Source organism: Triticum urartu, chromosome 3 (assembly GCF_003073215.2).
Source record: "Triticum urartu cultivar G1812 chromosome 3, Tu2.1, whole genome shotgun sequence".
Lineage (NCBI taxonomy): Eukaryota > Viridiplantae > Streptophyta > Magnoliopsida > Poales > Poaceae > Triticum > Triticum urartu.
Window position 1 is genome coordinate 86,503,026 of NC_053024.1, and position 16,767 is coordinate 86,519,792.

Consider the following 16,767-nt stretch of genomic DNA (forward strand, 5'->3'; position numbering starts at 1 on the left):
TCGTCCACATTAATGATACGCGGTTGCCGAGGCGGCTACTCCGGTGCCACACGTCCGTACCTCCGCCCGCCCACCATTGCTATATAAACTATTGCGCCGGCCATAGCCGCAGTCATCCGCATCCGTTCCCTTTCTCCTGTCCACACCACTACTGCCCACCATGGCTTCCTCGCGCTCCAGTGCTCTTCGGGACAGGCGGACAATGGACCACAAGGAGATGGCAGCCATTGCTGCCGACTGGCTGGCCTGCAAGCAGCCAGAGGACGACGACGTCCCAATGGAGAACATGGTAGTCGATGATCCGGCGCCAACCCCCTCCTCCGCGCCATCCTCGCCGGTGCATTGCACCATGACCATCGGCAAGGCCCCATGCCCAATATATGGACAGTGTGAGGCAGATGCGTCAGGAGCAGTTCCGGGACGCGCAGGCCGATGCCGCCTACAACCAGCATATCCGCCAGGAGCACCTGCAGGCGGACGAGCAGATCCCCGCGGAGAGGGCGGAGCAGGAGGCGCTGCTCGACTCGTACCGCTCCTCCCGCAAGGGCCGCCTCGAGCGCTGGTGGTACTGCATGCGGGTGGCGGAGGCTACGGCCGCCTACAAAGAGGCAAGCAAAGAGGGTGATGAAGCGGGCGAGGCGCTGTTTGGCAAGACCGAGGACGACACAAAGGACAATGCCGGCTCCGACGAGTCCCCGCTACGCTGGCGTCGACGAGGCCCTGCTCCACCGAGGCCCCGCGGCACCAACAACGAGGCAGAGGACACCGCCGGCTCTGCCGAGGCCCCGCCCCGCCAACAACCAGGCAGAGGACATCGCCAGCTCAGCCGAGGCCCCACCCGGCCGGCAACGCGGGCGAGGATTTCCACCGCTCCGCTGAGGCGCCGCCCGCCGGCAACGAGACTGAGGACATCGCCAGCTCCACCGAGGCCCCGCCCCGCTGCCAACGAGGCCGTGCCACACAGAAAACGATGAAGAGTAGAACACGGTAGGTTGCCGCCGCTCGGGTCCAAGTAAGGCCACCGCTGCTACCCTCCTGTTGAAGCCAAGCTAGGCGGGTTGACCATTGACGGCCGGTTAGCATCTTGGCGGTGATGTGGAGTCGGGGAGTTTTGTTGGAGAATAATGCTGCTTCTACTTAACTGCTGGTGCAGTTGGCTGACTGACACGTGGGCCCAACAGGCCACATGTCAGTTACGCAACTGCAGCTGCAGTTAAATCACTAAAGCATCTGTTCGGCTCAGCGGGACACAGGTGGGTAGCTTCGGTTAATTAATTATACCTCCAGCGCACCCTTTTTAGTTGAAGAATGTATGAAATGTAATGAAATCTGGCATGTTTATATGAAATCCGACCGTGTATGAATGAATTTATTTCGATTAGATTGAATTCCTGTATCACTAGCATTGGATGAACATGCAAAACAATACGTACTAGCATTATTCCTAGGGTGATCACCTCGTTTGCAGAAGTTTCACATGTACTCCCTCCGGTCCTTTCTAGTGTGCATACAAGTTTTGTCTGCAGTCAAAGTATCTCTACTTTGACCAATCTTATACAAAAAAGTATGCACTTTCACAATGTGCGAAGTAAAAAGGAACAGAAGGAGTACAAAGAGTTTGAGCAGCTTTTTAGCGTTTCTGTACATTGCAATCAAACACACAGGCCTGGCAATTCATAGAGAACATTCAAAACAATCGATGATTATGCATCTCAGTGACTCACATGTCAGAGGCAATATTTACTTCACAACTAAAGAATAAAGAAAAAATTGATCGACGCTGCTGACAGCAAAGGGCGTCCCATTCGAATATATCAAACGCATGTCTTGCTAAAATCAATGAGCAAAATTTGACAAGGTTGTCCCATTCCAAAATATCAAATGCCTACGATTGTGGAATGGGCAGGGTTTGCCATCAGTTCGGACATTTGTCACAGTAAAAAAATGGAGATTTTGTCAGTCCTTCTAAGCTGAAGTTAGTTTGGTCTTGTGGGGAGTAATCTAACCATCCTTCAACTGCTCCTTCTGATGATAAGATAGACAGGGCTTCTTCATCCTGGCATAATCGAAACTAGTCACTTCACGTACTCCATATTCTTCTTCAGAGGAAGATCATCCTGTTGTGCAAAGACAAGAGGACTACTAAATGCTAGCATCACTGTTTGCTCGAAAAAAGGAAAGGAAATATTTAAAACAGCACAGATGAAGCACTTCTCAAGGACAATACCACTTTTTCATGACAGTATCTAAACAGTAGCACAACACCAACAGAGATGACAAAGCTCAATCATATGGATGAAATCAGTGGGTGAGTACCAACCTTTGTCAGGAGGCTTATTATGTAGAGCATACAGATGAAGCAATTCTCCGGAACCATCTGTTGCTATCTACGGTGGTGGCCATGCTTACTATATACTCCTCGATTAGTTTAATGTTTCCAACATCTTCTTGTGCAGTTCCACTAAAATATATGGTATCTTCAAAGAAGATCCCTGTTTGCACAAGTAGAGATAATTACATATTACATTAAGAGTGGCATCAAATCAGTGGCAAAACAATTGCTCGTTCCAGCCATAACAATAAATTAAGATGCAAAACTATATCATTACTTGTGTCATCACAGTTCCAGTGCTTCATTACAGCACCGGGAGTTGATTTTTGTTTTTCTTCCCCTTGTTCTTCCCCTTCATCACTTGGTTCAATAACAAACAAGCTTCGCCTTCAATATAAGATTTGGCATGTCAATTAGGGAGCACAAGTATAGTACTAAACTTAATTTTCTAATGAAAGTGGCAAAATACAGGCCAGCAGTTGTGAAATATCCTGATCTTACCTCAATGGGATATTACGGTGCACATATAGGTTGGAAGTCTTGTCTCCATTTGTGCAGTTCACTAAAATCAAGCAACATTATTGTACAAGTAGCACAACATATGAATGCACACTGCTGAATCATGTGAAAGAAGGCTAGTACTGACCTCTCATGATGCGGAATTCAAACAACTCACAAGAAGAAGATCCGAACCAAATTCGCCTTAACGGATAGGAAGTAAGATCTCCTCTTGTGCAGTTCCACTAAGATCAAGCAATCAAGCAACATTGTCAGTGTGGCATTTTGGTTGAGCTGCACAAAACACTCTTAAAACAAAAGTGTTTTGTGCAGTGCAACAAAAGGTCACAATGGCAACAAGGTGAAGCAGATAACCTTGTTTACACAGAGGTGCAAAGGAAACAATTAGTGGTCAATAACGGTGGATGACATAGAAGCCAACAAAAAGAAGCATCTACCTTATCTAAATGGGAAAGAAAGCAAGACACTAGCATTTCTCAAACGGTGGCATTAATTAATATTAACATAGAGATTATATTAACAATAAAATTCGTTAAACATGTAATTTGCTTTTAACTGTGGCATTGCATCAATTTTCCAGCGGCATTATTAGAGGGTGTTTGTTTACAGGGACATTTTGGTGTAGGGACTAAAAAAACTCTGTGCCAGTCCCATCTAAACCAAGCAGGAGGGACTTTTAGGGACTAAAAGTGGGCATTTGGGACTAAAGAAAGAAGACCCCGAGGGAGTCTTTTTGGGACTTTTTCCAACAGTTGCCCTGGCACGCATCACACCTTGTCTCTATTAGTTCATTACTAGGGGTAACATGGTCTTTTAGCATGTCATTTAATAACCTCTAGTCCATGTTTAGTCCCTGGAATCTAGCAGGTAGGGACTAGGGAGTTTTTAACCAAACAGGGCCTTAGATTAACAACAGCTAATGACTTGCACGGGACAGTGGACGCACCAGCACCATGTGCATCTACCGATGTACTGTGGTCATGCACAGTCTGTTGCAACAAAGAACAAACAACCAAGGAGCATATTTGTGTTGGTCCCAATTTTGTTATCTTTTGACGCCTTTCCCTATGTGAGCGCAGCAAATCTAGTCCTGCTCAAACTCTACAGCCTTGTCCCTTCCCTTCCTTTTTGAACTAGTACTTTCGCCCCTTCCTTTCCTCTTTGAACCACGTCCAAGATTTATGTGATACAACTTTCCCCACAACTTTCCCCCATTCCTTTCCTCTTTGAACCACGTCCTAGATTAATGCTATACAACTTTCCCCCTTCATTTCCTCTTTGAACCACGTCCTAGATTCATGCTATATACAACTTTTCCAAGTACTTTCCCCCACTCCTTTCCTCTTTGAACCACGTCCTAGATTCATGGTATACATGCAACTAGAGCAATGCATGTGGACTAAGTAAATTATACCTTAAGGTTCTTGGGGCATGGTTCGGTGGGCCACGGGACGACAGCGAAGAAGAAGGGGTCGGAGGCCCTCCCGCGCCGTCGTTGGGTGGAAAGTGAACAGCTGCGCCGGTAGTCCCTCGCCGACGGCGACAGTGTTAAGCCTCCTTCCCTTCCCGGCGGACGAATCCTACCGGCTCTTTGAGCAGCAGTGAGGGGAGAGAGAGGCCAACGAAGTCTTGTTTAGATCTGGAGAGGGCGAGAGAGTGTGAAGAGAGCAACTACAAGTGCTAAGGCTCCAGCGGGAGAGGGCGAGAGAGTGTGAAGAGAGCAACTACAAGCGTTGAGGCTCCAACGTGTATATATACTGGAGAGAGAGTGTGAAGCGTGCAAACCCTAGAAAACATTTTGACCAGTCAAAGAATCCTCCTGGCACAAATTATGCTCAAGTGTAGTTATTGAACCCGAGACCTCAAGTTTGATGAGCGAACAAGCTAACCAGCTACACAACCCTCCCGTTATGTTCAATGAGAGGGAAATAACCTTTTATACATTCCTGCATTCGTGTGACAAGCATGCCATGTTTTTTTTTGTGTGTGGGATTCATTGGGATTTCAATCATAATCATGTCATGTGGCTTTGGTGGTAAGACTATCCACAGTGGTGCAGAAATAATGCAGCCTTAGTCACCTTACCTCTCTCCACGCAGTACGTTGGGTCCCACTAGTCAGAGGGTGAAACAAAAAAATTAATAAGAAAAATTAAAAGCGCCAGCGGTGTATCTTACCTCACACATCTCGCTACTGCTCGGGAACACTGTCCAATTGATCCCTCTGTTCGCTCACGTACTATTTTAAGTGAATCCTTATTATAACATGCACACAAATTTTGGGCACTTGTATTCGACTTAAGTCAGTGTGCCACCGTATCTCGTATACTTACTACTCCCTCCGTCTAGGTGTAATAAGTCACGTTAGAAGGTGCAACGGGACCAAGGTGCGTGCGTGTGCGTGCGTGTGTGTGTGTGTGTGTGTGTTTAACACCATGTGTGTGTTGGAGAGAGTGACAGATCGACCTACTCCTACAGAGAGATGTTGTGTAGTGTACGATTTTAGCCGCGAGAGTCGGTGCATCCTCTCGTTTCCGGGCGTGCCGGTAGGGACATGCGGACAGCTGCCACGCCCACTCCTGACCAGCCTGGCTCACCCAAAGCCCCTCCATCGCCCGCGTGCGCTTCCCGCCCAAAACGGTCAGCGCCGCTCCAAAGAATCGGTGCCGCATTTATGCCCGGGCAGAGCGGACGCGACCTCTCACTAGCGCAAGAGTGATGGTTGCTTTGTCCGTCCAACTTACTGTTGGGTCTATGTGATTTGACGGCTCATTGTCTTTATTACTGAGGTGGTAGGACTGCTGGATGTCCCACGCTTTCGGCGAAAGAGGTATACTACTACTAGATTACAATTTTATCCATTCTTACAACGGAGGCGTGCAAGAGTAGGGAAAACACGCAGGCTCGGTGATTACATGGCCCACCTTACATTATCACCGTGCAACACCTAACTCTTTACATAGTACTCCCTCCGTTCCTAAATATTACTAGATAAGTCCCCGCGCGTTGGCGCGGAACAGCGGTATATCTCTGCGCAAAATTATTGATTTCATAGAACAAAGAAAACTCTATAACCGCATGACAAATGTGGTAGCCAAACTAAATAAACTCCCATCATCATTTAGATCATCCCACGTAAGGAAAAAAGATCAGCCAACTCCTACTGCATAATGAGATTATATTTTTCTTTTTGACATGTTAATGGGCCATAAAAGCTCACTTACATGTATGCTACAGGTGCATGCTTGCATGCAGACATGTTGATGTGATTTAAAACCCACTCACATGCATGTGGCACAGTATTTCTGCATGCTTGCATGTGGCTTAGTGCGGATCCTCTCAATGTCAAGATCGGACGGCTATTTATGTACTGATTTACTTCATCTAACGGCTACATTAATTTTGATGACGTGGCTCAAGGAGAGGATAGAGAATTCCTAGTAGTGGGGGCTAGCTATTACCAGTAGATATATGTATTTGTAGAGATTCCACTACATACGGAACAAAATGAATGAATCTACACTTAAAATGCATCTATATACATCCGCATGTGATTCATGGTGAAATCTCTACAAAGACTTATATTTAGGAACAGAGGAAGTACTAGTATTGTAACGCCCTCGATGCGGCTATATCTCCCACATGTCGAAGCACGACTTAGAGGCATAACCGCATTGAAAGCAATGTCGCAAGTGAGGTAATCTTCACACAACCCATGTAATACATAAGGGAAAGAGATAAATAGTTGGCTTACAATCGCCACTTCACACAATACATGAATAAAGCATTACAACATCCATATACAATCAAGGTCCGACTACGGAACCAAAATAAAAGAAGAACCCCAAATGTGACAAGGTCCCCGATCGACCCCAACTGGGCTCCACTACTGATCAACTAGAACGAAACAACACAAAGGACAAGATCTTCATCGAGCTCCTCCTTGAGCTTGGTTGCATCATCTGCACGGACTCATCGGCACCTGCAAGCTGGTTTTTGAAGTAATCTGTGAGCCACGGGGACTCAGCAATCTCGCACCCTCGCGATCAAGACTATTTAAGCTTATGGGTAAGGTAAAGGTATGAGGTGGAGCTGCAGCAAGCGACTAGCATATTTGGTGGCTAAACATACGCAAATGAGAGCGAGAAGAGAAGGCAAAGCACGATCGAGAAACTATGATCAAGAAGTGATCCTAGAACAACCTACGCCGACCATAACTCTAACACCGTGTTCACTTCTCGAACTCCGCCGAGAAGAGACCATCACGGTAACACATGCGGTTGATGTATTTTAGTTAAGGTCAACTTCAGGTTTTCTACAACCGAACATTAACAAATTCCCATTTGCCCATAACCGCGGGCACAGCTTTCGAAAGTTCAATCCCTGCAGGGGAGTCCCAACTTAGCCCATCACATGCTCTCATGGTCAACGAAGGATATACCTTCTCCCGAGACATTCCGATCAGACTCGGTATCCCGGTTCTACAAGACAATTTCGACAAGGTAAAACAAATCCAGCAACACCGCCCGAATGTGCCAACAAATCCCCATAGGAGCTACACATATCTCGTTCTCAGAGCACACTCAGATGAGCTCTCCATACAACTAAAACCAAACCTCGAGTTTCCCCGAGGGGGCGCTGCATAGGACTCTAGTTTGGACCAACACTCAGAGGATCACTGGCCCGGGGGGTTTAAATAAAGATGACCCTTGAGTCTGTGGAACCCAAGGAAAAAAGAGGCTAGGTGCAGAATGGTAAAACCAAAGTTGGGCATTGCTGGAAGAGTTTTATTCAAGGCGAACTGTCAAGGGGTTCCCATTATTACCCAACCGCGTAAGGAACACAAAATCCGGGAACGTAACACCGATATGACGGAAACTAGGGCAGCAAGAGTGGAACAAAACACCAGGCATAAGGCCGAGCCTTCCACCCTTTACCAAATATATAGATGCATTAGTTAAATAAGAGATATTGTGATATCCGAACAAGTAAACATGTTCCAACAAGGAACAAACTTCAATCTTCACCTGCAACTAACAACGCTATAAGAGGGGCTGAGCAAAGTGGTAACATAGCCAAACAACAGTTTGCTAGGACAAGGTGGGTTAGAGGCTTGGTTCAATGATATGGGAGGCATGATAAGCAAGTGGTAGGTATCGCAGCATAGGCATAGCAAAAGAGCGAGCAAATAACAAGCAAAGATAGAAGTGATTTCGAGGGTATGGTCATCTTGCCTGAAATCCTGCAAGGAAGAAGAACGAGTCCATGAAGAAGATAAACGGATGTAGTCGAACGGTTCCTCACAAACGCGGCGTTATCGGAACCAACCCGAAGAAGCAACACTGGAAAGAAGCACACAACATAGTCAACAACCACTACAACAACATGGCATGATGCACAACAAGTATGATGCATGTCCGGTTTAAAGAAGGATGGCATGGCAAAGTGCACGAACAATCCTACAAATTAAGTGGAGCTCATTATGCAACGGAGTTGCATATTGACGAAACACCACATGACTTATTTAGTTCTCTCTCGGTTATGTACCCAACAATATTAAATGTTGTTAAACATGGCAAGAGGGTGAAGCAAAGTAAAACTACCTATCTAGTCAAGTTTCAATGAGGACGGAAACAACGAACAACAATTCCAAAAAATCCCCATATGCATATATTAGGTTTAGTACTGTTCTGCCCTAAACACAATTTTAGAGTTGTTAAGCATGCAAAGTGAAGCCACCATGTTAAACTAGGCAAAATTCTACCCCATTTACATATAAAGTTTGTTAAATTCGGAGTTACGGTTATTTAGTTATGAATTAAAGCATTTTAGCATGACATAGGAGTAAATTTAAACAAACAGCATTTTAAACATTTTAAACATGGATGAAAATGACATATTATGAAACTAGACAAAATTCTAAGCAAGTTTCATATATAAAATGTTTTAATCCGATGCACGGTTATTTAGTTATTATATGCGTGAAGTCCAAGGGTTTTTCTGCAAATCTGTAAAACATTGGAAAAACACAAAATCGCAGCAATAAAAAAATAAGTCACGTGCCGAAACTGGGCAGCCCAATAGTGCAGGGGGGGCTCGGGTGCAGCTCACCATGGGCCTCGGCCCAGATCGGCGATGTGGGGACTAGGCCTCGGTCAACGAAGGAAGAGTAGGCGGCCCAGGCGCGTGGAAGTGCCGTCCACGGATCGGGCGGGGCGGGCGAGTTGTTCTACCTGTTTCTGAAGAAACGGAACAACAGCAGGTGGAAGCATCCAGGCAGGGGTGCGCACGAGGATCGCCGGGAAGACAGCAGCGGCCGGCGGACTTGACGCGTGGGATCCGGCGAGGAGGCGTCGGAGATGGCCGGTTCGGGCCAGTTCGAGTCGAGGAGGCGAGGAAGCAGGGGTTTCGCCCTCGTCCACGAGCACTCTTAGAAATAGGGGAGGCGGAGGCGAGATGCAGGGGAGTGGCGGCGGCGAAGTTTACACGGGAATGGCTGGATGCGAGGCGGGGGAGGCAGATGCCAGGGACGGCTGGATCCGGCGTTCCTCCGATGATGGCGACGGAACCTCGAGGCCGAGCTCAGACAATTGCGCCCCCTTTAGTTCCCTGTCCAGAACAAGACAGGGAGAGAGTTTGAGAGTAAGGAATAAAAATAAGGCAGAGAGAGGAAGGGGAGAACGAGGTGTGGGGGAGGAGATCCGGTGGTCCGGCGGCAGAGCTCGTCGGTGCAACTGCTGGAGGCAAACAGCAGCGAGGTGGGACGCGGTCTCCTTGGTTGGGAGCTCGGGCTCCTATGTGCACGGGCGGATCGGGAAGGTGGAGGTTGGCTACAGGTTGGATCGATGGCGAGAAGTGGCTTGCGCTGGTTGGTCTGGGAGGGATCTCGAGGAACTAGGTGAAGTGACGGCGCGGTGGGAAAGGATGGATGGGACAAGGCCCCTAGAATTTAGGGTTGCTGGTATATATAGTGAGTGGGTCTATATGCAGACTAAGGGAAGCCCTTCGATCTAAATCGGACGGCTGAGAAAATATAGGTTAGGAAGTCCAATTAACAAAACGGAGACATTTTGTAGATGTTTGGGGTTGATCCGGATCCAAAGGTGACGACTGCCCGGGTCGGGTTCGGGACAACTCTCGGACGCGCGCGAGGGGGGAGGTGCGGGCTAACGAGAGAGGTTAGGTTGGAACGGGCGGTAGGTAGAGAGCTGTGTAGACGGTCTCGAGCTGAGAGAAGAGAAGAGAGAGACCCGGCGACTGTTTCCGGAGACCGAAAACGTTCGACGAAAAGACCGGCTATAATGCCGCTATAGTTTAATGGTTGGGCTATCAAACGAACTCCGAATGCGATGAAACTTGACAGGCGGTCTATCTACAGTATGATAAGACCACACGTCAACTCTCATCCCATTCCGAGAACATTTTCCAGCCACTTAGAAAATAATATTTCGGACGTGCCGCGGGCGCGTGCAAGTGTGGTTGGGCTCAGAACGGACAACGGAGAGAACTCGGAGAACCCGGATGGATGCAGGTTTTGAAAACATGATGATGCAATGCACAAGATGACATGATAAGATGCGACACGCAAGCAAATGACATGGCAACGACAACGAATAACTGGAAGACACCTGGCGCATCGGTCTCGGGGCGTTACAAGTATAGTACGTACTATAATTTATCAGCGAGATAAATTTGTACAATGCTATGAAGCTTCCAGCTTCTGTTACATGTATCTTGCGTCCAAGGTTGCCCGATGCAAAATTTCATCAAATACAAAGGAGACTAACATGCATGCTATTGCATCTCAATGATTGATAGATCATAGCAAATATGTACTCCCTCCGTTCCAAAATAAGTTTCTCAACTTTGTGCAAACTTTAGTACAAAGTTGTACTACTACTAAAGTTGACACTTATTTTGGAACAGAGGCAGCTAAAGAAAAAAACGATCCATGCAGTCCCTAGACCTTGAGCCGTGAACCCTGACCAGGCTTCAATTTAGTGGCAACGTTTGAGCTTCCTAATAAATGAAGTTTTCAACCTTTTGACCATCGGATCATTTTGTGTAGTTTCACCAAAATCGAGATGAGCATCCCTGTGGCAAAGAAATTGAACAAGCGTGATTAGAATAAGATTACTGTGACTAGTTGATGAGACATAAACTCATCACAAATACAGTACGTAGAAGCCAGTAGAGGTATGTACGGGGCAAAGAAGTAGAGAAATATCCACAGGGAGTGATGTGGGCAGCTGGAGCAGTGGTGCAAGCCGACTGAAAGGGAGTTTTACCTGAGGGACGTAGCTCAACCTTGAGGAGAGCGGCGGGACGCGGCAACTGTGCACGTCGCGGCAGTGAGCAAGGGACGAAGGCAACCTCACCAGCTTTATGAGAGAGAACGGCGGGGACCCTTGATCGGGACGTGGTGACAGTGGGTTTTCACCGTCGGCGACGGCCACCGCATCTACACTAAGCATCCACCCCTTCCCCAAGCAGACGTGATCCGCCGGGATGTTAGAGATGTGGCCACAGTCGTTTTGTGCGAGAGAGTGTGAAGATAGCAACCCCAGGAAGCAAACGTGTAGACTGGCCCGTCCTGACTATGTATATAGTGGAGCGGTTTCCTTTTCTCTCCATATGAACCTATCATATTGCGTACGTGCCACAGAAGAAAAAAAAAACTTTATTTATAAATGATGCGGCACCTACTACTCGTTCTCCTATAACGTTGCACTTGGCATCTCCAGAATATAAACCTTGAGATTGGCTCTTCGCCTCATCGGGAAGTCGAGCAATAATGGTAGTGCAGTATATATCGTTCTGGCTATATGAGACCGAATGAATTGCTGCACGTCCACCACGTGGGCTAGGGTCGAGGGGCGAGGGAGAGTGCTACATCCAGAGCAAAATGAGTGAATCTACACTCTAAAATACGTCTATATACATCAGTGTTTGGAGTATGTACTTGTAGTTCATACTGAAATCTACTAAAGGACATATATATTCCAAACAATATGATATAATCTCTATAACCAAGGTAGTAGGGACGAGGAGTAAACAGAGGGAGTAGTAAATTTTTCTCCTCGTCCTGCAAGCCACCGCGAGCATGGGCGAAGGAGCGGGCGTAAGGCGTAGTAAGAAAGCTTCACCTCATCCTGTGAGCCACCGCGCCCATGGGCGGGGGAGATGGCGTACTAAGCAAGCTTCTCCTCGTTCTGCGAGTTGACGGGACACATCAAAAGTACCCCAGTGTATAGAGCCTTGCCTCTAAGGTAGTCCCCACATGGTTTGCCTCTTTTTTTAACATAACACGTCAAGTCGCAATTTGTTTGTTCACCCGTGGTAGATGATCCTCCCTCCACCAAGTGGACAACCAGTACACGTGCCAAACTACCATGTGGGCTGCCTTTTTCATACAGAAATGAGCTCCACCGTGTACCCGCGCGGGTGTGGTTGGGAAAGAGATGGGAGTACGTGCGTCGTGCATGCACCTCTTCTCTTCGTGCACGTCCCCCACCTACGTGGGTGTGTGTGAGAGATACAAACCGTGTTCGTGAGTGTTTTTTGTTTTTGGGGTGGGGGTTGATTTCGTGAATTATTTGTGGGAACATGTGTCAATGACATCTCAAACAAAATTTTGCATGCAATGTGTGTGAAATGGAGGCCTATCCATATCAGAAATAGAGGGTCGGGCAATCCACGAGAAGAGAGGGAGGGGTCATAGCTATCGATAGAGTCGAAGAGAGGATCAAGTGGGTGGGTGCGAGCTCAATGAAGAGAGCCATCGAAATTGTGTGTGTGTACAAGTCAAATATATAGGGCGACTGGCCTACCGGAACGTTAGAGGGCACACGTCAAGTTTGTGTGTGGCAGGGAGGCATGACTAGAGCGCTCGATGTATCGGTGTGTGTGGGGGGAGGGGGTGGTGGGAGGGGTAGGCAGAGGCCTCACTATAGAGGTAGAACGACTCGTATATGTGTTGAGAAGGAGAGACCCAGCTATGTCTTGAGGGAGATCGGTCAACATCCATACATAACTGAAGGAATGGAAATATGATGGGAGAGAGAGAGGAGAGAGAGAGGGAGGGAGAGGGAGGGAGAGGGGTAGAGTGCTGGATGGGTGATGGAGTTGCTTCTCGAAGATGGTGGGAGAGGCCTACTAACAAACTGAGGGTGGAACTGCAATGTTATCAATAAGATTGGGGATGTGTTTATGTGAGTGCATGTGCGTGATAGATCTGTCGGGACGCATCCATGGATGATGAAGGGGAACCATGTGTTTGGTAAGCAAACCTAACTAGATCGGTAGATCAATTGTTGATTGTCGAAGGAAGGGAGATACACAACTAATGAGGTAGATCGATTGACGTGTGGGTAAAAATGAGTTATAAGGACCTAGCTAGCTATATGTATAGCGAGGGATCGGTCGGTGTACGTCCATTTGTTAGAGGAAAATAAGGCCCAGTGAGATAGATAGACAGAGAGAATGGAGCTAGGAGGTGGTGCAAGAGGCCCAACTACTAGCTAGATAGGGGGAGGAGTGTGCGGTTGTGAGAGCGATGAAAAGGAGGAGATTGAAGGTGTGTTTGTATGTTGTAGGCAGGCATTGCTGGAGAGGTTTATCGATCGGTGTGTGTCGGAAAGGAGTTGTGGAGACTCTGGGAGAATGACCTAAAGAAAAAATGAATGTGCCCGGTGGATAGAATGCCGAGGGAGGGGGGAGGGCGAGGAGGGCATGTGCATGCACGAGAAAAAGTTAGTGGTAGCTACAAAGGGTAGAGGATTGTGTGGGTGTAAGAGACTAACAAAGATCATAATTTGATATGAAAGCGGATTCATATATTTGAATAGGAGATCATAGTGTTTTAAACATTGCATGCATGAATATAGTGGTGATACACGTGTTGTGCACATGTTATACCATAATGTGATAATGCATGGCGTTTGCAACTCACAGCTAAATGCCGAACAATCTAAACCATACTATACATCAAACAATCTCACATTTTATTTGAATTTGTGATAATGTGTGGTGTTTGCAGCTTACAACTAAATATTGAACAATCTAAACAATACTATATATCGAACATTCTCACATTTTATTTGAATTTGTGGTAATGTGTGGTGTTTGCAACTCACATCTAAATACTTGTAGGCGTAGGGGGCGGGGCACCATACATAATGTGATAAACACAGTATACATATGAGACATGGTTTAGATTATGAAGATCTAGCTAGAGCTAGAAATGTAATGTGATTTGAAATCAAAATAAAGTGGATTCAAAAACTCTAGTTCGAGTTCATATAGTATACATAGTTCATATGTAACTCGAGACTAATCATGTGGTGTGCTGTGAAGATAATACACAAATGATGGTTTAACTTGACAATAATGATGATTGTAGATCTTATTAAAACAGAGAAATGAATTCAAATGCTTTTACTTCACAACAATCATTACTGTAGATCTTATTCAAATAGAGAAATGAATTCAAATTTAGTTCATATATTGAAGTGGTAGTATATACATTTGGAATGCACTAAACCATTCATTTGAGTAGTAGGTTGCATGCATTATACACATAGCGAAATATTTTAATTGAACATAACATGAATTCAAAGCTTTGAATGACATTTGTAGGGCGCATTGATTTGGTACAGTACATGTTTGGCTTGTCCGGAAATTTCAACCCGCGCCTTGTTAGCCCGAAATATTTAAGATATATCTTTGTCTCGTTGTGCTCCGACAACTCCCTCCATCTCAACCCGCGCCTTGCTATTCCGAAATTACAACGCGCGCGAAAACTCCCACCTCCTATGAAATCCTGACACGCGAAATGCCCGTGGTACCCCTGAACCGAAAGAACCACCTCAAATCGGTGGGGGTACTTTCATAACTTACCCCACATTTCGGACAAGCGCGTCTCTAAGCCATAGTTCCCCACTGCCATCCCATCCGCCCACCCATTCGTACACCGAGGCTGCGAAAACCCACGACGAAACCCCACACCCTGCTCCGTCCACCACCCAGCCGGAGCCTCTTCCCCGACGACGTCGTCCACAGCAACACCTCGACGTCCCTTATCCACCGTACCGGATGAGGATCCGTCGTCCATCTCATCGTCCCGCCGGTTCAGCCACCCCGTCCTCCACCTCCAATGAGCTGCCCCGACATTCCCCTCGTCTTTCGCGCCACCTCCATTCCCACACCGCCGTCTTCACCTGCACCACCGGAAGAGCATCATCATCACCGTTTCCTCGGATGAAGCTGCGGCCTAATCGGCGCCACCAAAGAGGTTGTACACTAATCGCCGCATTTTCTTCTTGATTCGATCTCACAGTGCTGCCGGCACTCGGTCGCGAGCTGACACGGCGCGGCTCCATCCACGGCAGCGGCGCCGGCCACTTCCTCCACGACGTCGCTACCTAGGCAGCGACGTCCACATCAGTAGGACCTGCTGCTACTTTAGCTCTCGCTCGCGCTGCTGCTCTGCTCTTGCTCTTGGTCCCCTGCCTGGTCTGCTCTTGCTATTGCTCTTGCTCGTGCTGCTGCTCTCGCTCTTGCTCTTGCTTGCAATGCTTCTCTGATTTAGCTACACTTCACTCCGATGCCGCCGGGATGAAGGAAGAACCAGCCGCAGCGGGGAGGGGGCTCGCCGGAGAGGTACCCCACTATCTATCTTAGCGTTCAGGATGGGGGTGGTGGTCACCGTGGTGGCGGGGCGTTGGCGGGGAAGTGGCATGGGGATCACCGGAGAAAAAGCTCGGCACAGGGGGGGACCTAGAGGGATGGCCGGGGCGGGGGCGGACCGGCGGTGGGGAGTGTTTTCGGGGCGGACGGGGCGGCGCACCACCGGCCGCAGGCGGCGGGGGGCTGCTGTTTGGCCGGCTCAGGGGGGTGGAGGTTGAAGATGAACCGTAGGCCCTTGATTTCATATCCAACGGCTGCAAAATTGACTGAGCAGAGATGAAAAAGTCAGTAGACCGACGTGTAGCCTCACCTTGCTTGTGCGTTCAGTTTTGACAGCAAAATTCAGTTTCGACAGCAAAATTCAGTTTTGACAGTTAAGTTTAGTTTCGACTGTTGAATTCAGTTTCGACAGTTAAGTTCAGAGATGAGCGGCTGATGTATTTTACATCTAGCACTTTGTGTTTATGTATTTTACATCATGTATTGGAGATGCTATTAGAATTCCACTCAGGTTAACGTTGTTCGTTGTCTCTCTTGTCCTGCTTCAGCCTCGGCGTCGTACAACTCACCGGAGCTGCTCCAACGACGAAACCCTCCATCACAGCGGAGCAGTACCTCGGGCTCCATCTCCAGACGCCTAAAATATTCTTCCCCTCCTCCGACAGCCAAGTCAGCCGGAGCATCCTCACTGGCCAACCCAATCACGCTGAGATAGACATGACTTCGCCAAAGAGGTTGTACACTTATTGCATCTCTTTTTTACTCTACATGTTATATATATTGTCCACTGAGCACATGGATTTGTTCCTTTAGTGTCTCCTTTAAAGAAAAAACGTAGGAATTTTAATTTTCACTTGTCCCCCTTTTCAAATTCCTATTCATGAAGCACAAGACTAAGAGATAGTAGCATAATAGCATTATAACCGTACAATTTCTTATGGTTTGACTTAATCTCACCATGCTTCTTCGCATCATGTGATCTTCCAATTGTTTTGAATCAAACACCCAGATTGGCAGAAATCCTGTGTTTTCAAATTCTCTATTTTGCACGTGCATTCCTATCCTATTCCTGTCTATTTCCTATCCCTGCATTGTTGGAATCCTCCAATTCAAACGAGCCCTTACAGAATTACTTCTCTTACAGATAGTTGTCAAAGAAAACCTTGCGTGGTATGTCCCGCTCCTGCTGCACCATCGTCCACCCCAGCTCAGCTGCTCCAACGATAGAAG

At 47.4% G+C, this 16,767-nt stretch overlaps 1 pseudogene; it reads left to right on the plus strand.

Annotated features, from left to right (window-relative positions):
* The first annotated feature begins 398 nt into the window (after positions 1–398).
* LOC125546688 overlaps positions 399–16,767 on the plus strand; it is an 87,400-nt pseudogene continuing 71,031 nt past the window's right edge.